The sequence below is a fragment of the Schistocerca nitens genome, chromosome 2, assembly GCF_023898315.1.
Source record: "Schistocerca nitens isolate TAMUIC-IGC-003100 chromosome 2, iqSchNite1.1, whole genome shotgun sequence".
In the NCBI taxonomy this organism is placed as follows: Eukaryota; Metazoa; Arthropoda; class Insecta; order Orthoptera; family Acrididae; genus Schistocerca; species Schistocerca nitens.
In genome coordinates, this window is record NC_064615.1 from 902,009,203 (window position 1) to 902,036,512 (window position 27,310).

General features: G+C 43.5%; 1 protein-coding gene across 1 annotated transcript in view; it reads left to right on the forward strand.

The window, feature by feature from the left end:
• The window catches only part of LOC126237212 (long-chain-fatty-acid--CoA ligase 1), a 694,263-nt gene that overhangs the window by 141,198 nt on the left and 525,755 nt on the right, over window positions 1-27,310 (forward strand). Inside the window, exon 2 of the mRNA XM_049947096.1 lies at window positions 5,228-5,300. The gene's annotated coding sequence lies outside the window, so the exon portion shown is untranslated. The remainder of the gene's footprint in view (window positions 1-5,227; window positions 5,301-27,310) is intronic.

The following is a 27,310-nucleotide window of genomic DNA, read 5'->3' on the forward strand; positions in this document are numbered from 1 at the left end:
GTATATACAAGCGAAATGTACTTGAAGGCAATATTATGGAAATGGAACAACACGTAAATGAAGATGAGAAGTGAGATATTATACTGAGTGAAGAATTTGACAAAGCACTGAAAAACTTAAGTCGAAACAAGGCGTCGGGAGTAGACAACATTCCGTTAGAGCTGCTGATAGCCTTGGGAGAGACAGCGATGACAAAACTCTTCCATTGGTGAGCAAGATGAATGAGACAGGCGAAATACCTCAGACTTCAAGAAGAATATAATAATTCCAATTTCAAAGAAAGCAGGTTCTGACAGGTGTTTTACCAAACTATCAGTTTAATAAGACACGGTTGCAAAATACTAACACGACTCCTTTACAGAAGAATGGAAAAACTAGTAGATGCCGATATCGGGGAAGATCAGTCTGGATTCCGGAGAAATGTAGGAACAGACGAGTCAATACTGACCCTACGTCTTCTCACAGAAGATAGGTCAAAGAAAGGCAAATCCACGCTTGTAGCATTTGTAGACTTAGAGAAAGCTTTTGACATTGTTGACTGGAATATTCTCTTTCAAATCCTACAGGTAGCAGGAGTAAAATACAGGGAGTGAAATGCCCTGTATAATTTGTGCAGACACCAGATGGCAGTTATAAGAGTCGAGAGGCACGAATGGGAAGCAGTGGTTGAGAAGGGAGTGAGACAGGGTTGTAGTCTATCCCCAACGTTAATCAGTCTGTATGTTGAACAAGCAGTAAAGGAAACCAGCGGCCGTGAGCGGCCGCGCGGTTAGAGGCGCCATGTCACTGATTACGCGGCCCTCCCACCAGAGGGTCGTGTCCTCCCTTGGGCATGGGTGTTCTTCAGCAGTTTGGTCCCTTAGGAATTTACACACATTTGAACATTTGAAAGGAAATCAAAGAAGAATCTGGAATAGTAATTAAAGTCCAGGGAGAAGAAATAAAAACCTTGAGGTTTGCCGATGACGTTGTACTTCTGTCAGAGAGAGCAAAGAACTTGGAAGAGAAGTGAACAGAACGGACAGTGTTTTGAAAAGAGGATTAAGATGAATATTGACAAAAGCAAACCGAGGATAATGGAATGTGGTACATTTAAGTCACATGATGCTGAGGGAATTAGATTAGGAAATCAGACACTTAAAGTAGTAAATGAGGTTTGCTATTTGGAAAGCAAAATAACTGATGATGATCGAAATAGGGAGGATATAATTGTAGACTGGCAATGGCAAGGAAAGCTTTTCTGAAGAAGAGAAATTTGTTAACATCGAGTATAGAGTTAAGTGTCAGAAAGTTCTTTCTGAAAGTATTTGCTTGGAGTGTAGCCATGTATGGAAGTGAAACATGGACGATAAACAGTTTAGACAAGAAGATGATAGAAACTTTTGATATGTGGTGCTACAGAAGAATGCTGGAGATTAGATGGGTAGATCACGTAAGTAATGAGGTGATACTGAACAGAATAGGGGAGAGAAGAAATTTGTGGCACAACCTGACTAGAAGAAGGCATCGGATGGTAGGAGACATTCAGAGGCATCAAGGGATCACCAAGTGGGGGGAAGCGAGGGAGGGGGTAAAAATCGCAGAGGTGAAGAGGCTTCTTGCACAGGGTAGAGTAGCATTGACAGCTGCATGTAACCAGTCTTTGGACTGAAGACCACAACAATATATATATACAGAAAATATATGAACAACAAAATTGACGGAGACTGCTCAGTGATTAAAATGTAAATATTGTATAAAAATGAAAAAATCAGTAAATACTGTGGGAAATGTAGTATTTAAATTCTTAGTGTACCTGATAATATTTGTAATTACCTAAAGTACCAGAAAAATAATAGCTTTGTAAATAAACCAGTATATACACACATTATAGTATACAACAAAACATACCTTTGTAAATTAAGCAACAAAAATATCATAAAAGAGCAGTATATATATGTCGCCAGAAACAAATAGCTTTGTAAATAAGCGACAAAAGACAAAACTGTTAACAAGAAAAATCATACAATGCTCTTATCTAATTGTATTGCAAAAAGAAAATTGTTATTTACAAAACCTTAGTTAATTTTTTATATCATCACCATTATTTCGAATCCTTTCACTATAGAATTATTGTTAACAATAATTTAGATGCAACAAACCTGAACCTTTCCCCATGATGCACAGGCATCTAATGAAGAGACCTATGCAACTGAACTAGTTATAAAGGATGAGGAGGTTGAGGGTAGCTCGAATCTTCTTTGTACAGGTGGGAGGGCAGGGGTTTCTTGCCATTTTAATCTGGTGCCACTGGTTGAAAATTGGGTTTCTCGCTTATTTTATATCACACTAGGCCACTTGACCGGTATAGAGCTTGAATATACCTCATACAACCGCCTAAGGTGCGTGGGTAGGACACGAATTCTCCTGGGTGATCTTGAATGTGCATCATAGATTTGCTGACGATTTCTCGGGAAGAGGGTACTGTGGGATTACCTTGAATACAACTAACCCAAGTTTGTAGTCTGACACTGGAAGCGTAACTTGATGGACAAGTACTGTCCCTTTAATTCATGTTATCTTCCCTTTAAATCCAGTATCTTGGGAGAAGTGAACCTTTAAATGTAGATCTGACACTACATAAGTACTTATTTTAAGCTATAGTTGTGAAGGCTGGACTGAGGGGAAACAAAAAAATTGGAAGCAATAATGACATGGATAAGGGGAGTAGCCACAAATATACCCTGGGTTGAAAGGAAACCTAATGAATAAATCATAAAAGAAATTTAAGAGATAAGCCATTTAACCACATGTAACAAAAAGAAAAACCAAAGTTAACAAATCACTTAATTTGAAATAATAGCTACATAAACATCTTGGAAGGAAGAATCCTGGGAAAACATCCACATTACACAAAGTTCTTAGTGGAATGAACTGCAGCAACTACAACCAAATGGTACTGTGGTGAGGAAGAGAGACGGGTGACTACATCAACAAAGCTGTGCCTTAAGTGCCTGATCATGATGATGACATTTGTCTAGCTGAAACTGTTCAGGAGACTCATGACACTTTACTGCATTAGCACAATTGATGAATTTGCTACCGGTTTCGGTCAACGACCATCATCTGACACGAAAAATTGGCTTATGCAAGTCACATGTCAATCTCATTAGCTGTCAAGTTCATGAATAATAATACAGAACAGCAGTAATTTTCCCAAATCAGCAGCCTTCATCATCCACACACAGCTGTAATTCGCAAGTTATGCTGCTGACAGTTGCCTGAAGAAAACATTTGAAGCTGTTCAGATCTATAAATAGTCGGTAACACTGTAAATTTAAATTTGTTTTACCTCTATTGTTAAATGTAATGATATCCAAATAAAAAACTTTATTTTTAGTTAAGCGTAACTATTTGTGTGTATTGATTTAAAAATGTAATAATTTTCTTGGTAAGCTCTCTATATGTCGTCATTTTTGTATCTCCTGTATAAGTAATTTGTAAGTTTCACATCATTTTATATGTGTTTGTCACTTTCATTTGTCACCTGCTGGTGTTGTAATGAGCCGAAAGCCAGATCAAAATCAATTAAATTTGCAGAATATTAAGAAAGTGTTCTTCCAGTTAAACACTGTTGCCATGTTCTGTGAAGCACTGACAGTCAATTCAGCTAATGCTACAAGGTGTACAACTTTATTTCCGCCATTTTTCCCCAACATCTGAGGCTTAAATGAAACAAATTGGTTACACATGTATCACTCAAAGTACTTTCCATCGCTGGCCACTACTTTCTCCCATCTCTCGGGCAGTGTACGAATCCCGCGTCGATAAAATTGTTTATCTTTTGAAGCGATCCACGAATAGATCCAATTTTTGACTTCTTCATGAGACTGGAAGTGTTGGTCAGCCAGGCCATGCGACATTGATATAAACAGGTGTTAGAGGGAGGAACGTCTGGAGAATACGGCGGGTGGGGTAGGGCTTCCCATTTTAACGTTTCCAAGTACGTTTTGATCTCTTTTGCAACGTGGGGTCGAGCGTTGTCGTGCTGCAAAATCACTTTATCCTGCCTCTCGCTGTATTTTGGCCGTTTGTCTTTTATTGCCCTGCTCAAACGCATTAATTGCGTTCGATAACGAGCACCTGTGATTGTTTCACTTGGATTTAACACATCATAGTACACGACGCCGAACTGGTCCCACCAAATGCAGAGCATGATCTTGGAGCCGTGAATATTCGGTTTGGCCGTCGACGTGGAAGCATGGCCGGGATATGATCATGATTTTTCGTGTTTAGGATTATCGTAATGAACCCATTTTTCGTCCCCGGTCACAATGCGATGCAAAAATCCCTTCCGTTTTTGCCTCTAAAGCAACTGTTCAGAAACACATGAAAGCCGTTTAACGTCTCTTGCTTTCAGCTCACACGGGATCCAAGTTCCTTCTTTCTGAATCATGCCCACAGTCTTGAGACGATTTGAAATGGCTTGCTGTGTCACTCCCACTAATCGTGCCAATTCTTCTTGAATTTGACGCGACTCTTCAGTCAGCAATGTCTCCAATTCTGCATATTCGAAAAAATTCTCTCTTCCACCACTATGCCGGTCTACGACATTAAAATCACCTTCTTGAAGCGTCGAAACCACTCACAACACGTTCCTTCACTAATAGCGTCCTTACCATAAGTACTTGAGAGCATTCGATGAGTCTCATCCGCTGTTTTCTTCATATTTGAAACAAAAATGTAACACCTCCCGCCAATGACGAGAATTAGGTTCTTAAACCGACATTTTCAATGAAGAACAACTTAATGACTAATGTTTGAATAGGGTTGTGTTGACCGAGGTCCAAGGTAACTGCTTCTCTGCCTCGTGATGACTGGGTGTTGTGTGCTGTCCTTCGGTTAGTTAGGTTTCAGTAGTTCTAAGTTCTAGGGGACTGATGACCATAATTGTTGAGTCCCATAGTGCTCAGAGCCATAGTGCTCAGAGCCAAGCTAACTGCCTGACGTCTGCGATCTGTTTCTACCGATCGCTACATACCGTTGTCGTCACCTATCGGCAAATGGTGGAAGCAAAGTTGTATACTTTGTATATTAACTATTTCTCGATGCCTCAGCATGTTTCCTACCATCCTACCCCCTCTTTTCATCAAATCGTATCATAAATATCTTTTCTCCCCAAGTCGATTCAGTAACTCTCCATTAAGTTATCCATTGTACCTATCTAATCTTCAACATTCTTCCGCAGTCTGCCTGCGGCATCGACGGTGTGTGGACCTGGTTGTGCAGCGCGCTGCGGGAGCATTGATTACATCGGTGCGGTAAGTTGCGAGCTTGCAGTGGCGCTTGGCTATGTTTGTGACTTTACCGTGTTCTTTAACATTAAGTAACGGCTGTTGTTAACGGAGAAGACACCCCAAAGTTTACCATCGATAGATCATTTGCAAAGCCAAAATCATCTGAATTTGAAGACCGGTTAGAAGCGATTGTGAAAATTTTAATGGATCATGCTATAGGAATTTACTTTTAGAATGTCAGTAATGTGGTGTTCCTTAATCTAAAAACACCTAACCTATACGAGAAAACTATTGAAACCGCTGGAGGTTCAATTAAGTTCAACCAGAGTATTGGCAACATTGGTGAAATCTCATCACTCACGCTGGTCTTGAGGTTCGAACTATCTGAATTTCAAATTGCCACTTGAAGGCCCCGCAGATTGAATAAACGCAGGAGTGTCACTGTATGAAAAAGTCATTAATGACTTCGCAGAGAAACGATCTAGTTTCCGAAAGCGCCCCATGCTGAAAGGAAGTAGACAAATAAAAATGGAACTTCACAAGCATATACCATCAGATATTACTGTATGCAGATACCGTGCGGCCGGCCGCGGTGGTCTCGCGGTTCTAGGCGCGCAGTCCGGAACCGTGCAACTGCTACGGTCGCAGGTTCGAATCCTGCCTCGGGCATGGATGTGTGTGATGTCCTTAGGTTAGTTAGGTTTAAGTAGTTCTAAGTTCTAGGGGACTGATGACCACAGCAGTTGAGTCCCATAGTGCTCAGAGCCATTTGAACCATTTTTTTTTTTTATACCGTGCGGTAGTAATCCATGACTGTCGGTCTAGGACTTTTAATAATTGTAGTCCTACTGGTCACGTTCGTGCAGAGTGGATTCAGAGGCACGTAGCACTATTACCTAGAGAAGAAACCCGCACAAGCACCTCAGATGTCAATATTGCCCAGTTGATCCACAATGGTGAGCCGTGACCACGTTAGCATTAGAAACGAACAACGTTGAATATACGCAAGACTGCAGCCCAAATGAAGTAGTAACTCCTACGGAACTCACCGAGGAACCAGCAGCACGCATCTGTTTTCCTCAAGAAACAGAAAAAGCCTGCTCTCCGTCAACAGATCAGGTGGACGTAACTGACAACAAACAAGGAGCTATTGATAAGGAACAAAACTCTGAACAACACAGACATGTAGATGAAGGCAGTGAAGGTGGTCTCTCACCTTCAACACCGAAGAGAAAAAACAAGGAGCAAAGAATTGCAAAGCAAGGAGCGGAGGAAACCAAGCTCATCACTTAAAAATTAAACTCAGAGAAATCAAACAAAACACAAACTCAAGAAAGAATGTCGATCTCCACATCAAGCACCAAACAAGCATCTGATAAGGTATGAAAGAAAGACAACGACGAAGAGAAAGGACAAACACAGACAAAGGATTCTAAGAATTTAAATGAGAATACACATGTAACCGACTCGGCTCCAGAAGAAGGAAATCCCTATCTGAACAGACCACAGATGCACGGAATTACTTCCGAAAACCAATGTTGTCGAAGCTGAACATATGGTCTCTTGCGGACACAAAATCGCTACGTTAAACAAATTAAGATCTGTAATGGGTTAAAATTAAACAATGTTCAGGTTCTTTATTATGCCGCTGACATTGACACTAAGCTGTTCCAAGAGGTCACTGACATAAATCTAGAACGAATACACGGATCTAACGTTATTACAAATCCAGGAGTTCCAACAGAACTAGAAACCGCGGTCCTTTCTTAAGAAGGCATTATTGTGAAAGATATAGAAAGCCTTGAAAATAATATGGGCACCTCCACCACCTTTAAGGTTAACAAACATATACGCGCCATCTGAAACAACGAGAGTTATGCACTAGATGATGCAGTTAATGGTAAGATTACCGGCAGTATTGGTAGCATTGGTAGGGAAGGAAGTATATACAGGGTGGTCCCGAATTCATGGTACAAACTTTAATGGTAGGTGCAGGACATTGTAACAAGGATATATTGTATAGGAATGTATAGTCCCAGGTGACGCGGTGAGGCGTAAACAGGGGAAATAACGGCCGAAAGGAAAACGAAAGATTTTATTGAAATCGTTGTTGACAAGTGTCATGTTTACAGTAAGTGTTCAAAATTGCGTCCACCATGAGCGATACATGCTTGACAGCGTCGGTGCAGCGATTGGCGTACACGTTCAAAGATGCCTGGTATTTCACGCACACCTGCAGCAGCTACAGATATGCGAGCAACGAGATCCTCATCTGAGTCAACTGGAGTCTCATAAACAAGGCTCTTAAGATGTCCCCATAAAAAGTAATCGAGGCAAGAGAAATCAGGAGATCGGGGTGGCCAAGGGACTGGTCCACCACGCCCAATCCATCTAGCACCAAACGTGGCATTCAGGTAATTCCGTACAGCAGTGCTGAAGTGTGCTGGCGCTCCATCGTGCTGAAACCACATGCGGTTACGAATGGCGAGCGGAACATCTTGCAGCAGTTCTGGTAACACTTCTTGCAGAAAAATAAGATAGCTTTCGCCACAGAGTCGCGTGGGTAGTAAGTATGGCCCAATCAAAAAGTCGTTCACAATACCAGCCCACACATTAATACCGAAACGTTGTTGATACGCATGTGGACGCGTTGCATGTGGATTATCTGTTGCCCACACATGGGAATTGTGCGCATTAAAGACACCCTCGCGTGAAAATGTCGCTTCATCTGTAAATAGCACATGACCTACGAAATCCGGCTGCAACGCACATTGCTGCAACAACCACTGGCAGAAGTTCACGCGAAGAGGATAATCTGCCGGATTCAATGCTTGTACTTTTTGAAAATGGAAGGGGTGTAAGCGATTTTCATTTAACACTCTGCATACAATTTGATGACTCACATGTACGTCACGCGCAACAGTTCTTGTGCTTGACTCGGGTCTATCAGCCACTATGTTCAAGATGCGTTCTTCCAGTCGTGGAGTGCGTACAGCTCTTAATCGACCAGCGTCATGTCTGTTGGCGTCGAACGTACCTGTTTCACAAAGTTGACGATGTAACCGTTGAAAAATTCTATGATCCGGCATTCGTCGATTAGGATACTCCGCGCGATACATTCGTAACGCAGCTCTGGCGTTACCATTTGCACGGCCGTACATGTAATGCATGTCTGCTTTTTCTGCATACGTAAAGTCACCCATCGTCTACGGCAGCACAATTGTGAATGGCGCTTGTCCCTACTGCGATACATCATGTTCATCTACTGCCCTCTACCGGCAGTGACACCAACCGATCACTCCATTTCTCTTTCCCCTGTTTACGCCTCACCGCGTCACCTGCGACTATACATTCCTATACAATAAATCCTTGTTACAATGTCCTGTACCTACCATTAAAGTTTGTACCATGAATTCGGGACCACCCTGTATGAATAGATAAGAGAAACTGGGAACCGATGACATCTCTTTGCTTTTTGTTCTTCTGTTTGTTTTTCTTGCACATAATTAGGCTGGCTCTGGCTCTGAGCACTATGGGACTCAACTGCTGTGGTCATAAGTCCCCTAGAACTTAGAACTACTTAAACCTAACTAACCTAAGGACAGCACACAACACCCAGCCATCACGAGGCAGAGAAAATCCCTGACCCCGCCGGGAATCGAACCCGGGAACCCGGGCGTGGGAAGCGAGAACGCTACCGCACGACCACGAGATGCGGGCCACATAATTAGAACCGCACGTTATTCAGCGCCAGTAATTGTGTATTTTATATCCGTACAGAACGTAAATTGCATTTTATAAGTAACAAAAGTCAGTTTATGGCGTAACTTCTGCGCTTTTATGTGACCAAAGCAAGTAGTTTTGATCCAAGTACAGTTTACATGCACAAACATATAAAAGTACATATAATTATTACTGTTATTTCTCTCTCAACAGAACGTTCTTCATCATGATCAAACGCATGAGTTTCCTATTATAACTTATAAATGCGAAAGTTGTTCTTGAATAACAGAAACAAGTTTTATATAAGTTCGACCAAGTTTGCTGTTTTGTGGTTTTTCTATTTTACTTCAGTGTTGAGGTAATTACGTTTTCTAGCGTTATACGACAAATCTATATTGTTTCCTTATTTTTACTACAACATCCCTCTGTTTCATATTACACGTGGACAATTTATGAATAAAGCCTGAATTAATCATTGACAATTTCAATTATGCTGCAAGTACTTTTTTTTAACATAACAGATAGGACGCTATCTACGTAGAACAAAAACTTTCCATAAGTTACCCAGCCATTTGTATATCCTCGCTTTGTTTCTAAACGTGCACTGCTTCCAGTTTTTAGGGGAATTTAGTAAGACACTGGTCACATCCGTAGAGAAAGACATCGTCACAAAGACCGATAGGTATGCAACACACCTAACGTACAGATACTGTGGGTAAAACCTTAACCGACCAAAGCTACTAGGAAACATACCGTAGTCTATGGTTACTTATGACAGGCACAAGCAACAGGAGCCGTCAGGCCGAATTTATTTAGACAAGAGATTGTTCCTCTTTTTAGAAACCATTGCGATGATATAAACATGACTGGAGATTTTAATTGTGTAAATAATCCGAAAGATCAAACACCAAATTTTAATTAGTCCGCAGAACTTGAACAGATCAGTAAGGAATTACTTTTAATTGATTCTTGGGAGCACGAGAGTGGCACACTACCCGGTTTCACCCAAGTCACTAACCATTCCGCAGGTAGGCTGGATAGAACCTAATATCTAGTCTTAGCTGACGTGTTTCTCTGACCACGCTGTGCATATTTTCACCATAAATATGAAGACACAGGAAATCTACAGACGCAGAGATCTATGGAAGTTCAACATTGCGCATTTGCAGGATACAGAGAGCCGAGAAATTTTTATTAAGACGTGGTCGGACTGTGAAACTAGATTTAACTCTTATTACTCAGTGTTTACCTGGTGGCTGAAATGTGTAAGATCAAAAATTCGGAGGTGTTTGATAAGCTACTCACGGAGTAGAAACTAGTGGTACAAACGAACAATGGAATTTATTTCCAGCGTTATAAACTTGATGCCACCGTTGTCGAAAATTACACCAAAAATAAGGAAATCCATGCAAAAATTCGGCTCTTACGAAAGGAACAGCTAGAAGGTACCAAAATTAGAGCAAGAGTTATGAACTCAGCACATGATGAAGAACCGCCTGTCTTCCACTTCACACGTGAAATGAAAAGGACACTAGAAAAATATTGACGATAGTAAAAGTCACCTGATGAAACGGCACTAGATATCAGAAACACAATTCACAAACATTACGCTGACCTGGATACTAACAAAGGAATTGATGAGAATGCACTGGTCTAAATGAGAACCAACCTGATAAGAGGACTCACCCCAGTGGACGCAGAACGTCTTACAGAGGAAGTCGATGAACCTGAAAACTACGTCTTCGTTACTCCGAAAAATAAATTTCCCGAGCTTGACGGAACCCTGGTACAAATACGCCAAACATTCTGGTATGAAATGAAACATAAACTAATATTGATTTACAACGAATTAATGAATCCCACTACAACAATTCGTCAAGAATTCAGAGAAGGGTTAGTCGAGTTTGCTTCGAAAGGCCAGGCAGTTTTTCAATTGAAAAGTTGTGACCGATCGCCTTTCTTACTAATGAACATCTTTCTAACACGAAGAATGAAAAAAAGTGATGAATGTCGTCACAGGACCTCATAAAACTAGTGTTGGTTACAATAGATCCATTCTTCACTGTTATGAGCAGACAAAACTCCAATCCCCCGGTGGCAACTGTGGGTTCAAAAACGGTTCAAATGGCTCTAAGCACTATGGGACTTAACATCTGAGGTCATCAGTCCCCTAGAACTTAGAACTACTTAAACTTAACTAACCTAAGGACATCACACACATCAATGCCCCAGGCAGGATTCGAACCTGCGACCGTAGCGGTCACGCGGTTCCAGACTGAAGCGCCTAGAACCGCACGGCCACACAGGCCATCACTGTGGGTTCTTTGATTGCTCTGGAAGATGGATAATTGGAACTACAACATATGGAGTATTATTGTCAGTATCAATAAAATTCACTAACAGCCGTGTACTTTAAAATAATATTTTATTTTATTGTGACGGCTACCAGTTTCGGAATTTTATCATGCCATCTTCAGGCCCTATACTCGTCTATCCAAACAAACGAACTTGTCATATAGCGCCCTAAATCACCGGATATCGTTAATTCAGTCGTTATACAATTGCTTCATTCTAAGACATAATAGCAACAGTTGCTATCACTATACAATTGTATAACGCTGAATTCACGATATTCAGTGATTTATGGCGCTATACGACAAGTTCGTTTATTTGGAGTGATGCATACGGGGCCTGAAGACGGCATAATAAAATGCCGAAACTTGTATCCATCACAATAAAATAAAATAATATCTTAAAGCACATGGCTGTTGGTGAATTTTATTGACACTGACAATTAATTAACCAGTCGATGTCCCCTAGCCATGATGGACCAACAGAGTATGAAGTATTAGTTCACTTTCTTATATGAGTGATAAAAAGATCTGCTGAACTTTATACAATCATTTGCCACATGATTGCTTGAAAATTTGCAACTGTCACTGACTATTAAAGCATCACTTGATACACAAATTAATAAACTGTTCTCATGAAGCACAATGTTCAACATTTATTGAAGTACATTTCCATCTGAGACTCGAATAACTCTTTTTCCCTGTTTGATGATGCCGAATGCTTCAGCTGATGTCACGAAGTGGGGCTCAGCGCATCCATGCTCGGCTCTATATTGACTTCCGTTCGAGACCATTGCTGTGCTGAGAGAGACGGCGAGTCTTCTTCAACCTCTCTCATTCATCGTTGCGGCTTGCAGCAAGACATAGCTATCGTGTGTGGTATCGATGAGTGTTGCCGACTTCGGTGTAGCACCGCGATCTTTGGACGATAACATATTCAGACCTTAGCAAACTACAGAGACTTCTTACCTATAGACAAAGTTTGCAAGATAGGACGCGCCATAGTCACTATAAACACTGATAGAGCATCGACAGGGTCATTCACCTAATCTCTTTCACACACTGCAGGAGATGGGCTTCCTTTATCGCTTTATCGAGATGATACAGATTTTGTTAGAGGTTATCGCTTCGCAAATTGTGACAAGTTGTCAGCTTTCAGCCATCCAAATTAACAACTCTGTAAAGAAAGAGAGCCCAGTATCACTGACGTTACTCGCAACCGCAATACAGCCATTCCTCGCCACACCAACGAAGCAGTTGAAATGGTTACAAATAAATGGACAAAACATTGAAAGTTGAGAGTACGGTTCCTTAGTAAGAAGTACCAGTGATGTTCAAACCACATTGCTGATAACACAACGATGTGAAGCTGCATCAATGACTAAGCTGAAGCGTAAGAAGTCTGCACTTTGTACACCACGACCAACTTTCAGAAATCCTTAATATGAATTATCCAGGAAAAGAGTTCAAAACCAGATTACAGCACACCATCGCTGCCAATCACAAATGTGTCCTGCACCGTATAAGATGGTGTGTTCAATCGTATAATACGCAGTTAGATGAATTGCAAAAAGTCCATCCGGTAAACATCTTCATGCTATCAAAGATAAACTATGTTGCTCATATTCTCCCTATGCCTTGCAACAGAGCAAAAGGTATCCTAGTGGCCCTCGTGCGTTTCGTTAGTAGTTGTCACAATCTGAAAGTAAGATTGTGATATCCTCACACTACCAACGCGACACAGAGGGGTGAATTTAAGAGATGTGTTCAGCAACGCGCAAGCTCATTACATTCGCACCACTTTAAACAGTGCTGATCAGCTCCAGACAACCTCACCTCACACTTACTGTACGAAATCGCTCCTACGAACATCATTCCACCGATGAATGTGGGACACATTCCATATGAGCGTTGCCATTTTAAAAGCTTGTTATTGGAGTATAGTACATGAGAGTAACTAAAAACTGATTATGAAAGTCAATGAAATCTATAAAGACCTTTTAGAACTTAAGACAAGGAACGTGGAAGAGCGGAAATGTAGACATAAGTAATGGCCAGCCATTTGGGAAAACATAAATAGCTCACATCTGCCATCTTACTTGACGACACATGGTACTTCGCAGTGAATAGGAAAATTCCAACAAATTCTTAGGTCCACGAAATCCACCTAGCAGTTTCACTCATGTGCATCACATGTGGCCTAGGAGACACCGATGAACACACATTCGCATGTATAAACTCGAAACAGAGATGGGATTTCATTAAACAAGGAGTTGCAGTCAAAAATAGAGCCACAGCAGCATACACAAAACCTACTGATATACTGACTCCTGATGAGAGACCGTATCCTGCAACAAAAAGAAACGAGACAATTGGTTTAGAATGACACCGAACGTTCTACCTCTTAACAAAAGACTACTATATTTAACAGCACAACTTCTTTCCTGAGACTAAAAAAGAATTTTTTATACAAGGCAGTATTGTTTTCACTAAAAGGGTGCAAAGATAACGAAACTCTAAACCTGAACAATGGAAAATCCAGGATTGAATGCAACATGTAATGAAAAGGGTAGTTGCTACCCACCATATGGCGGAGCGCTGAGTCGCAGAAAGGCACAACAAAAAGACTGTCGGAAAGTTAGCTTTCGGCCAACAAGGTCTTTGTCAAAGATGAGCAACGCACACACACACACACACACACACACACACATACGTGACGTGACCACTGTCTATGGCAGCTGGAGCCAAACTCTAAACTTGGTGACAGCATAGGAGCTCTAATTTCAATTATTTTTACTTTGTTTTATCGTTTCCGTTCTCCGACTTATATTTATATAACTCTCTCGATCAAAAAGACGATTTAACATAATGAAAGACACAGAACCTCTGTAACCAATGAAGTATATATGAAAAAGCCTTAATGAAGTTTATGATATACGCGGCCTTTGACTTTTTGTTAAACAGAAAATTGGAAATGCCCAAATATAACACAAACTAAGAGTTGGCACTCCTAAAATTTATCTGAATGGTTGGACTCAGGGATTTAAATTAACGGTTTACGTAAAAATCATACCATACAGGTTTTTCACTTCTTCAATATATAGAAAGCTAATAATGTTCTGTAAAATCTGTAAAAGAACATAATTACTTAGGTCGAAGTATTAAAAAAAAAGTGGCAGTAAGGTAGTGTAGAAGTAAGAGTAATGGCCCTTTATGTATATGAAGTAGGTATTTTTCTTATGTATGTAATACGGAACACGATGTAACTGGATGAATTGTCACATGCCCAATGTTGCGTAATGTTCAGACCCTCCCTCCCCCCCCCCCTCTCTCTCTCTCTCTCTCTCTCTCTCTCTCTCTCTCTGTGTGTGTGTGTGTGTGTGTGTGTGTGTGTGTGTGTGTGTGTGTGCTTTTGCGTTTTGATGACTGTTTACCTCCACAACTCATGTTCAAAAATGGTATTGGCACTTTAGTAAGAATTGCGGGCAGAGTGGACAGTTGGTAGTTGCTAATTGGAGCAGTTGTCTACAACCACGATTAAGAACACATCATGTCTAAACGGGCTGAAAAATGTAGTGATGCTGGTGAAGGAAGTTTTGAAGAACATGGGTTTTAACGAAAAACTGATCTTAAAGCGAAACGATTAAAGATAAGAATCAGAGGTCTTGCAACTTGATATGAACCACATCGTTCCAGTTTCTGATAACTTGAAATATCCAGCCGCTTCTTTGAAACCGTCGGTAATAGAGCTTACGGTTCTCTGACATTTACTCTTCAGAATGGTCAATATCAATAGTATACCTCTTAACATACGTGTGTTTCATCCTGAAACATCTAGTTTATATAAGTCGTCTGTTATGTAGAGTGGTTGTGGTGTGAGATCCAAAGGTGTGCAGTCGCGCAAAGACCATGTCGTTGGTACAACACCTGGCGAGGAACTAGACGCAGACCGCCTTCAGGCTATATTTTTCATTTGAAATAGGACGGATTTTGCTTTTGTCTTGTTATTGGACTCACAAAATGCTGCGCTTTGCTGATAGAGAAAGTCTGATGCGTTTTACCTATCTTTATACTGTTTTTTTCCGTAAACAGTGCTACGCAATATATGGATATCAGTTCTGTGGCGAAGCAACTATGGCTGTTGCTTCACTTTCTTCGGACTTTCAAGCACAGTAGTGTGAAGTTACTCCAACGGGATCAATCCAGCATTCCCTGCTCCAGTGGCAAAATTCGTCCATGAGAGTGGCAATGAAGTAAATTACACTATCGTATAGACTGTGCCAGGAGATTGGTAAGAACATCTAACTGCCTGAGCCAATCCAGTCTGCAAATTGGATCGTTAGAGACGGCAAACAGCCACACCGCGCCGTTTAAGACTTGTTAGCCGCGCTGTTTAGCAGTGGCAACGACTCGTGCCGAAAAAAAAAAAAAAATCCCCAGCGTCCAGCGCAAGTCTTGGCGAGTGCGCCTCGCCTCGCAACTCAGGGTAAACATTTGCCCCGTGTAAACAAGACCCCTCGCCGGCGGCATCGACCAGTGTGTGCAAACCAGTCGGCGGCGACACACCGTTGACAGATGAAACATTGACTTCACAAACGTCGCGACGCACTCTTTTTTAATGAGCCAAGCAGGTCGTTTGTGTCGTCAAATCAGGCCGCTTTCTTACGTTAAAACCTCGTTTTCTAGTAGTGCTGTTGACAAGTGTGTCGCCGGCCGCTGTGGCCGTGCGATTCTAGACGCTTCAGTCTGGAACCACGTGACCGCTACGGTCGCAGGTTCGAATCCTGCCTCGGGCATGGATGTGTGTGATGTCCTTAGGTTAGTTAGGTTTAAGTAGTTCTAAGTTCTAGGGGACTGATGACCACAGATGTTAAGTCCCATAGTGCTCAGAGCCATTTGAACCATTTTTTGAACTAGTGTGTCCGCTTCCGTCGCTGAGCGGCTGAACCTGGTTCGATTCTTGGAACGGCGAGGAGTTTTTCCCTCTTGGGAGGACTACGACGGCGCGCTAAAAGACAGAGCAGCATCGCCCAAGTCGGAAAGCCGATAAAAGCTGCGGGGCGTAATGGCGGGGTTTTCTCTTCAAAGGAGTAGAAATTGTCTCAGTACGAACAGAAGGAGGAGGATGGTAAGGGTTTAATTTAATTAGAGTCATGTGGATCAACGGACACGCTGACATAAAACAACACTATCTCATTGATACGAGGTACTTACTGGAATCAAGGAAAACGTGGAAGGGAGGACACACCACAACTTTCTTTTCACACAACCTGTTTATTTAACAATATATAAACTGTGTTTTGTAGATAATCTAAGCATTTAACTATAAAATTGTCTTTAACAAAATGAACAAATTTGCAAAACTCTTGACCTTAAACCTTAACTTGAATAAGTTTTATTCTTTGCAAAAGAAATCTGCACTGCTGTTTTACAAAACGGCAAACAATATGACAATGATTACAAGACGACCGGACCTGCAGCCCGCCCGTTATCGGGTCAAACAGAGGTGTTTACTTCCGCGCTGGACACAGTCTCTCTTATTAAATGCCCTTCTGCAACACATGAAACTATGTAAGCACCATTGATTACAAGAGTGATTCAGTTACTCCAAAACAGATGACTTAAGTTTTAATTTGAAAGCTGTATATCGAAAGGTTTGAGGTTAAGATGCGCACCTGTGTTTAAAGATTAAACAGATTAGCAAACAACCAACCTCTTAATTTCAATCGGCAACCAAGGTGCGACTGGATCCCAACCCGTCCCTTCTGACAATTTTATTTTGACTAAAGCCCTGGTGACAGTTGGCTGCTAATATTTTCAGAGTTAAACTGATTGTTAATTATTAAGACCGCTCTGAAGAAACGTCTTAAAACACTACTTGTGAACACTTATTATAAGAGAACTCACTCGGCGGAACACAAAATGCAGCTAAAATACACCAATAATGACCTGGTCTTTCAAACACAGTAACGAACAGTTCAGTACAACAGGTTTTTCAGATTATAACTAACGACAGATGTTATTACAGTCAAAGAACTGAACCGGTAACAGCTAAACCTAAACACAAGGTCCCTCTTTTGTTTAACGGCAACGTGTGCCTTAGTACAATTTTTCCGGTGTATTTACAACCAAGAGCTGATTAATTAGAACATTAATGATCGGGTACAAACCAGAAAGGAAAGGCAATACAATAGCGGGACAAATTTTCAAACGACAACTGGTGTCTCAGTACACTGCTACTGCCTATATATACGACCAAAGAGCCGACCGAGTAAAACTCTGAGGGTCGGGTACAAACCAGAAAATAATAAGGAGGGCATGTAGACAATGAAACAAATCACCAGGAGGATTACAGAATGTTACTCCTCTTCGTCAGCAAGCAGTTCCATGGATCCACGGTGCGTCGCAGCGGTTACTGAGTGGTAGCGATGAAATCAGGTCGTCCGACACAAATGTTGCCAACCAACCGACTCCCGTCGGCCTGCTGCTTGTATTCGACGCTGACCCCGGTGAAGTACTCCGGTTATCTTCGCTCTGCGCAGGCCCTCCTTGCACAGTTCGCGGCTTCGGCAGCTCAGACCTCGTGACCACTCTTGTCGCGACGCTACTGCCAACCCCCAAACTTCGTGTTTCCCTCTCGGGCTAGCGAACTACGTATATGTATCGGCAAGCAAAGAGCTTCTAAGGACACACGCCACCAACTCTCCCTCATCGATATTGGCAGTGGGGCCGCAAGAGGGATAGTCGATACTACACCTGAGCCACTGGCGTCAGACAGAACAGTCTACCAACTCAACGGCGCCACAGCTCACTCATCAAAAGTATCGGGTAGCTATTAGTCGATATTAATGACGGCTTGAACTCCGCTGGGGACACCTGGTAAGAGGTTTCTGAATGTCCGGGAGGAATAGCAGGCCATTCATCGTTAAAAGCCGAAACAAGCCCAGGTAGTGATGTTTGGCATTGGGTTCAAATTCAAATGGCTCTGAGCACTGTGGGACTTAACTTCTGAGGTCATCAGTCCCCTAGAACTTAGAACTACTTAAACCTATTTAACCTAAGGACATCACACACATCCATGCCCGAGGCAGTATTCGAACCTGCGACCGTAGTGGTCGTGCGGTTCCAGACTGTAGCGCCTAGAACCGCTCGGCCACCCCGGCCGGCTTGGCATTGGGACCTGGAGCGAAATCTACTTTGTAACTCATCCTAAAGGTATTCCGTTGGATTCAGGTTGGTACTGTGGGCACGCCTTTACATTGCAGGAATGTTGTAGTCCACAAACGTTGCCTCACAGATGCTGCTTTATAACACGGTGCAGTGTCATGCTGCTATCATCATCGTCTCCGAACTGTTCCTCTACTGCATACAGTACACACTGCTGTAAAATGTGTTCATATTCTTCCAAAATTACTGCTTTCCTGAGAACAGTAATGGCGCTACACCCTCACGATGAAGCCGGCCGGAGTGGCCGAGCGGTTAAAGGCGATACAGTCTGGAACCGCGCGACCGCTACGGTCGCAGGCTCGAATCCTGCCTCGGGCATGGATGTGTGTGATGTCCTTAGGTTAATTAGGTTTAAGTAGTTCTACGTTCTAGGGGACTTATGACCACAGCAGTTGAGTCCCATAGTGCTCAGAGCCATTTGAACCATTTGAACCTCACGATGAAAAACACCTCCATACCATAACACCGCTTACGCCTTTCTTCACTGTTGACACTACAATTTACGGTAGCTAACGTCCTCCAGGCACTCGCCAAACCAAAACAAAATCTAGCAGTTCAGCACAGCTCCACATGCAAGTTGGCTCCCGCTCACATGTTTCGCTTCGCACTGGCTCATTAACGCGTTTCCTGCCAAATTTATTTTTGACACCGTTGTTTTCATGAGAACTGACTATCAAATTAAACATAATGAGAACTGACTATGATATTCAACATCTCTTTTAATATCTTGATGGTGCAAAGAAACGGGACCAGCGAAGTGTGTCAGCACAGCATGGAATTCAACCTTTTACACAACGACACAAGCTCAGCACAATAGGCTGTGGGGTGGTAGGACTGGATCCAGTGACACATCAAGCAATCACCATCGACAGTTGTACTGCACATTTATTTGGCACATTTAAACAAGACAAATTACAAAACCATCAACATATTTTTAAAATTACCACACATCTTTAAATTTACCTTTTAGATGAGGGCAAGTTACTTAAAAATTTAAACATTTATAAACTACGGCACTTATGGCCTATTACACATTTAGTGAAATGAGTTAAAATTATTTACTCAAAACTATCATCAACATGAAGAACAATTTACTAAAACTTAACGAGAAAATGTAGTCTTTCGTTACTGCAGTGATTGGTATTACGAAAATAATTCAGAGTACAGGCAACAACAAATCAGATACCATGGCACACAACCACGTTACGTAAATGGCAGGCGCCCTACAATGTAGGAGATAAAATATAAAATTTCATGTGACCAAGCAACCTCGTGGGATTCAACAAACTACGCCCAGAAGCGGACGCCCGCTCACTCAGCTGTTTCCAATACGGGCTCAGCACGGACCCCCAAACGGGAGCAGCAACGTTCACGAATAATTCCAGAACTAGTTGGTACCTACATCAGACTGACATCTGCCTTAAGTAACTAGAAAAACAATAATTCATTACAGCACATCATCTGTAGAATTAATCAACCTATTAACGAACATCAGCTACGCAGTACAAATCTATTATCTTATGTGCGTAAGGCCAATTATACATTAAACCACGAGTGAACTAGATACACGGCCAGCTGGCACGCGCGGGCAAAGGGGGCGGAAAATTCACAACAGCACAAGCAGGACACAACCCAGTACCCCGCACCCGCTACCAAGACAAACAGCAGAAGTCTCGATAAAACGAAATCAAAATGCAAGTAACTAGCGTGGAGGCTAGCGGTATCTCGAGTTCCCCCCTCCCTTCCCCCGATGCAAAACACAAAGCGACTTACAGCAAATAACCACACTTAAATTTGTGATTAAATCAGAATTAATTACAATATCCACATACTGTCATTGTAGGAATTCTTGTACTTTCATTAATAGAAGCAGTTTCAAACTATTTAAACACAAAACAACTGGCATCTCTATAACTCGTAAGAATTTATGAAACTACTCATTTAGAATTACACACGTGTCTCTCAGGCACACTTTACTTAACGTAGAAACGTAACATTAATGTTATTGCAGTTCACGGCAAAATATATCCAGGGAAAATTTTATCCATGTATATCTATAGCAGCTTAACTCCGTCGTGTGATATACATACAATAAATAACCAGGCGGCACTTAGGCAAGGATCAGCCAAACTGATTTCAATGACGATTAAACACTGACAGTAGCAACCTACCGCTACGGTCGCAGGTTCGAATCCTGCCTCGGGCATGGATGTTTGTGATGTCCTTAGGTTAGTTAGGTTTAACTAGTTCTAAGTTCTAGGGGACTAATGACCTCAGCAGTTGAGTCCCATAGTGCTCAGAGCCATTTTGAAGTAGCAACCTACAAACAGAATGTATCAGCACTCTAGGCCACAGTAAATATTATTCATCACATCACCTACAGCTCTTACTAGAACATTGCGTACCAAGTCAGTTGAAATTAAACACATTCGAAGCCACACTCAGTAGGAGTATCAACGGCCGGCCAAGAAAATGAAGTCAACAGCACAGAACCCAGTAGTCGATTCCGGCCACAATTTACAGCACAAGCAAGGCCCTTACCCTCTTGCTTGTTTGACGAAGCCAGCCGCCGCAGATCCCGGTGCCAGGAGACATGCAGGAAGCGAAATACACCAACGGCTTCCCAGTAACGTGACTGCTTCCACGCCGGCGATATTTCCTACGGCGCCGTCACCCGGGTAAACAGCCCCTTTTAGGTGTGCTCTTCCTGCTGCCCCGCACGAGGCCTGTACTGTCCGCCAGTCTCGGCAAACGACGTTACTGCTAGGCGTCACAAAACCAAATCCCCGCTACTTGCTACACCTTACCGCTCGCTACCCGATCGGCCCGGTAGGTGGCGCCACCACGCGCTCTGTGCACACCACGCCGGCCACAGTGGCCGAGCGGCTCTAGGCGCTTCAGTCCGGAACCGCGCGACTGCTACGGTCGTAGTTCGAATCCGGTTCCGGCCATGAATGTGTGTGATGTCCTTAGGTTAGTTAGGTTTAAGTAGTTCAAAGTTCTAGGGGACTGATGACCTCAGATGTTAAGTCCCATAGTGATTGGTTGGTTGGTTGGTTTGGGTTGTTTGGGGAAGGAGATCAGACAGCGAGGTCATCGGCCTCATCGGATTAGGGAAGGGTGGGGAAGGAAGTCGGCCGTGCCCTTTCAAAGGAACCATCCCGGCATTTGCCTGGAGCGATTTAGGGAAATCACGGAAAACCTAATCAGGATGGCCGGACGCGGGATTGAACCGTCGTCCTCCTGAATGCGAGTCCCATAGTGCTCAGAGCCAGTTGAACCATTTGCGCACACCACCGGAAAGATGAACCATACGGCGGCAGGGATATCACTGGTCAAGCCACACGGCTCAGGTATTTCTTATGACTGTTGCAGCCTTATGATGAGTAAATACTCAGATGAATTTTTGATATTAATATTTATTCTTCGGTTCCATCTTTCTGAGACGTTATCAGTGCGATGGCGTCTTCCATTGCAATTCCACGTCTGCCCTGGCATATGCTCGCTATCGAGCCACTCACTGGTCCACTGTAAGTCCTGAATCGCCGCGCGGAGTGGCCGCGAGGTTTGAGTAGTCATGTCACGGTCTGCGCGGCCCCTCCTGCCGGAGGCTCGAGTCCTCCCTCGGGCACGGGTGTGTGTGTTGTTCTTAGCATAGATCAGTTGAAATTAGTTTAAGTAGTGTGTAAGTCTAGGGACCGATGACCTAAGCAGTTTGGTCCCTTAGGAATTCACACGCATTTGATCATTTGAGTCCTGAATCTTCTGGTTTTCAGGTGTGCTCTCCTGAATTAACAGGAAACCATCATCCAGCATTTCCACGGGAAGATGTGCTAGAGCAGAATACATACTTACGTGACAGCGTATTTCCTCGTTTTCCTGATAAGATGGAAAGAGGCCGCAACACTGAACTTGTTTTCAATGATATACACTCCTGGAAATTGAAATAAGAACACCGTGAATTCATTGTCCCAGGAAGGGGAAACTTTATTGACACATTCCTGGGGTCAGATACATCACATGATCACACTGACAGAACCACAGGCACATAGAGACAGGCAACAGAGCATGCACAATGTCGGCACTAGTACAGTGTATATCCATCTTTCGCAGCAATGCAGGCTGCTATTCTCCCATGGAGACGATCGTAGAGATGCTGGATGTAGTCATGTGGAACGGCTTGCCATGCCATTTCCACCTGGCGCCTCAGTTGGACCAGCGTTCGTGCTGGACGTGCAGACCGCGTGAGACAACGCTTCATCCAGTCCCAAACAAGCTCAATGGGGGACAGATCCGGAGATCTTGCTGGCCAGGGTAGTTGACTTACACCTTCTAGAGCACGTTGGGTGGCACGGGATACATGCGGACGTGCATTGTCCTGTTGGAACAGCAAGTTCCCTTGCCGGTCTAGGAATGGTAGAGCGATGGGTTCGATGACGGTTTGGATGTACCGTGCACTATTCAGTGTCCCCTCGACGATCACCAGTGGTGTACGGCCAGTGTAGGAGATCGCTCCCCACACCATGATGCCGGGTGTTGGCCCTGTGTGCCTCGGTCGTATGCGGTCCTGATTGTGGCGCTCACCTGCACGGCGCCAAACACGCATACGACCATCATTGGCACCAAGGCAGAAGCGACTCTCATCGCTGAAGACGACACGTCTCCATTCGTCCCTCCATTCACGCCTGTCGCGACACCACTGGAGGCGGGCTGCACGATGTTGGGGCGTGAGCGGAAGACGGCCTAACGGTGTGCGGGACCGTAGCCCAGCTTCATGGAGACGGTTGCGAATGGTCCTCGCCGATACCCCAGGAGCAACAGTGTCCCTAATTTGCTGGGAAGTGGCGGTGCCGTCCCCTACGGCACTGCGTAGGATCCTACGGTCTTGGCGTGCATCCGTGCGTCGCTGCGGTCCGGTCCCAGGTCGACGGGCACGTGCACCTTCCGCCGACCACTGGCGACAACATCGATGTACTGTGGAGACCTCACGCCCCACGTGTTGAGCAATTCGGCGGTACGTCCACCCGGCCTCCCGCATGCCCACTATACGCCCTCGCTCAAAGTCCGTCAACTGCACATACGGTTCACGTCCACGCTGTCGCGGCATGCTACCAGTGTTAAAGACTGCGATGGAGCTCCGTATGCCACGGCAAACTGGCTGACACTGACGGCGGCGGTGCACAAATGCTGCGCAGCTAGCGCCATTCGACGGCCAACACCGCGGTTCCTGGTGTGTCCGCTGTGCCGTGCGTGTGATCATTGCTTGTACAGCCCTCTCGCAGTGTCTGGAGCAAGTATGGTGGGTCTGACACACCGGTGTCAATGTGTTCTTTTTTCCATTTCCAGGAGTGTAGATTCAAAAATGGTTGAAATGGCTCTGAGCACTATGGGACTTAACATCTATGGTCAACAGTCCCCTAGAACTTAGAACTACTTAAACCTGACTAGCCTAAGGACATCACACAACACCCAGTCATCACGAGGCAGAGAAAATCCCTGACCCCGCCGGGAATCGAACGCGGGAACCCGGGCGCGGGAAGCGAGAACGCTACCGCACGACCACGAGCTGCGGACTGATATAGATTAAAATGATATTGCAACCAGTAATCTCTGTTCCAGGAAACAAACTGTTAGCTGCTTGAACGATGGCAATTTCGAAGTGCACCATCAGAGATGTAGGGTTCCATCCAGGCACGTTAGTTTCAATAGCTTTAAAAAAAGGTGTTATGTCTCTCGCCTTTTATTTGGTAGCAAAACGCTAAAAGCTGAAATGGTGTTTGTTTCCTCCCAAGAACTATTAAGGTCGGAGTATAAACAAATGCCCAAACTGTTTGCTAGAACTCTTGAAAGTTCCATCCACGTTGAATGATTAGCAGTTTAATAAACACCCTTTTCTCTTTTCGCTAGCAAACACCAATATTTTGTCATTAGGTCCCCTGTTATGAACTGCGAGTAAAGAATACAGTAAATTATTTTCTTCGAAGAATATTCCTCCAGACTAGTTGAGATCTTGTGTAGTTCTTAGATATTTCCACCTAATTCGATGTAATGATTGTTTCGCACTTCAGCATGACGGTAACAACGTTACTCAGTCGTAGCCTTAATTGTAGTGCTGCACTAATTCTTCAACGTAAACTGACGATAGTGTAGCCTCTGTTCCTTTTATCCGCTTCTTTGCGCTGGCAAAACGTTTTAGCACTTCATTTGCTGCTTCAGTGGAATACAAAAAACTTTGTTATTTTATATGGATATTCTTCCTTTGCATTTATTGTTTTTGAAGTTTACCCAACGACAGTAAGTCACTTCTTGTTTGTTTGTGTAGTCCACTACATACTGGTGCCCGTTGTCAATGAGTAGAAGCTTCCGTTTGGTGGTTTAAGTGAACTCTGTTATCTCAGGACTAAACCGCGAAACACTACTTGGCAGTCAGGAGTCCACTGCAGTGCGAGAAAGCCACGCACACTACGAACTTGTGCGGGGACAGGGAACTTTGTGCAGGAAATGGGATTTGCCCTTCCCCAGAATACGTTGCAGATAGCGGCGGACAGGCCGGTGTATCCTGTTTCTGGAACACCCTGTCCATTACCTACAATGTCCTGGGCTCCGCGCAAATGTCAACACATTCCCTCTCCGTACAAGTGTCACAAACTGGTGCTCGACGGTCCCTCTCCGTCGGTACAGGAAGTCTGCCTGGTTTTTCTGTCGTCGTTCCTTCGAGTTTCCACTTCATTATCATATCACCAACAGTCTGCTTGGGCAACTTTAGAAGGCTTGAAAAGTTCTTGATGGAGTAGTTACTCGGGTGACATTCGAAGTCACTGAGCTCTCCCGCCCGACCCATTCTGCTGTTTACTGCTTCTCTGCTGACAGTACAATACTCTCCGCCTCCTTTTATACTGGCGGACCAGCCTGTGGTCACATCTGGGATTTTATTTATTCCATTCCATTTCTTACCATAATTTAAAAACAGGCTGTACTGAAATTATGTAATATACATTAATACTTAATTTTTTCCTATACAATACTATCTCCGACTGCCATAAATGTTTCTACTACTACTAATACTGCTGCTACTACTCCTTGATGAATATACCGTTTTCGCAGCGGAGCACCACGCGATCCTGAAGGCACTGGAGCGGATGAATCGTGTTCGGGGCAATCGATTTCTCCTCTGCTCCGATTCTCTTAGTGCTTTACAATGACTGCAGAATCTGTACCCAACTGAGGAGATGGTCCAGATGATATATGACCAACTGTACTTGCTCCAACGGCGGGGTAAGGAGGTGTCCTTCTACTGGGTGCCTGGTCATGTAGGAATATGGGGCAATGAACAGGCCGATCGGGCTGCCAAGGAGGCCTGCAGAGAGCAGGATGTGGTCCAGTGTCCTGTTCCCTTACAGTCTGTCGTTTCTGCACTCCGCAAGAAGTGCATGGAGTTGTGGGAGGAAGAATGGCTGGCGGTGACGGTCAATAAACTGCGGTTGGTGAAGTCAACAACTCGGCCGTGGCGTTCCTCCTGGCGGGTGCTCAGGCGGGAAGAAGTGACCCTCACGCGTCTTCGGATTGGGCACTGTCCTCTCACACATAGCTTTCTATTACGGCGGGAGGAACCCCCGTTTTGTGACGCTTGTGGTGTGCACATCTCTGTGCGGCACATTTTAACAGACTGCATTTTATACCGTGATGCAAGGGCAGAAGCACAAGTTGATGGGGATCTGCCCTGTATTTTAGCTAATAATGAGATGTGTGTGTCTAGGCCAGGGTTTTAAAGTTTTGTGATGTGTTTGGACTCTGGCCTAAACTTTTAGGCTGGAGGTTTTAGTGTATTGCAAAGTGGCTGACTCCTCCCGTTTTTCCTTGCGGTCAGCCAGCCACTTCCATCTGTTATATTGTTTTAGCTCCCTCTACCACTTTCTTCCTGTGTTGTCCACGTTTTACTGCTGACGGCATGTTTCGTCCCACGCTTCGGTGTGGGTAGGCACATATTTTTCCAAGCTTGTTACCTGTGCTTTACGTTCTCTTTTATCTTACTGTTCTGAGTCTTTTCTTGACACGTGTCTCAATCTGTTACTGAGCGGGCTATAAAGACCTTGCCGTCGTGCGCCCTTAAAACCCCCTCCATCCATCCATCCACTACTACTATTACTACTACTACTACTACTACTACTAATAATAATAATAATAATAATAGTGACATCAATAGCCGCTGACTTAGCGAAGACCGCCGCTCGAAGTGGCACTTTTAGAAAGATTTTTTTATCATCCGACCCAAGGACTACGTTGTATAGACGAGCAAAATGCAATGGGAAGGCGAATATAAATCATCGATACACAATAAAGGGAATTATTATGACCAAGCATTCCTTCCAAGCCCTAGTTCCTCGCAGTTAAGGCTAACAAGATTTTTTTAAGTACCGTAAGTCGCATGAGATTTAATCATGGCTCATTCCCCAACCATCTCCACCGAAGCTACAAGATCGATATAATCTTTACGGTCAACGTGACAATGTAATAGTAGGAAATATCGATAAATTTCTTTTTAAAATAAAATATATGGAAATCAGCAAACTGATTTTATACAGCACCATCATCACTAGTATATGTGCTCACCTCATTTTTTTTTCGTTTCTTCCATAGTCATTTTCTGGTGTTCTGGGCGAGGGTTGCAATTTCAGTGAAGAAACACGTGCTTGGTAGGCAGATGTCTCATATTAGAACGTTACACAATTGGCT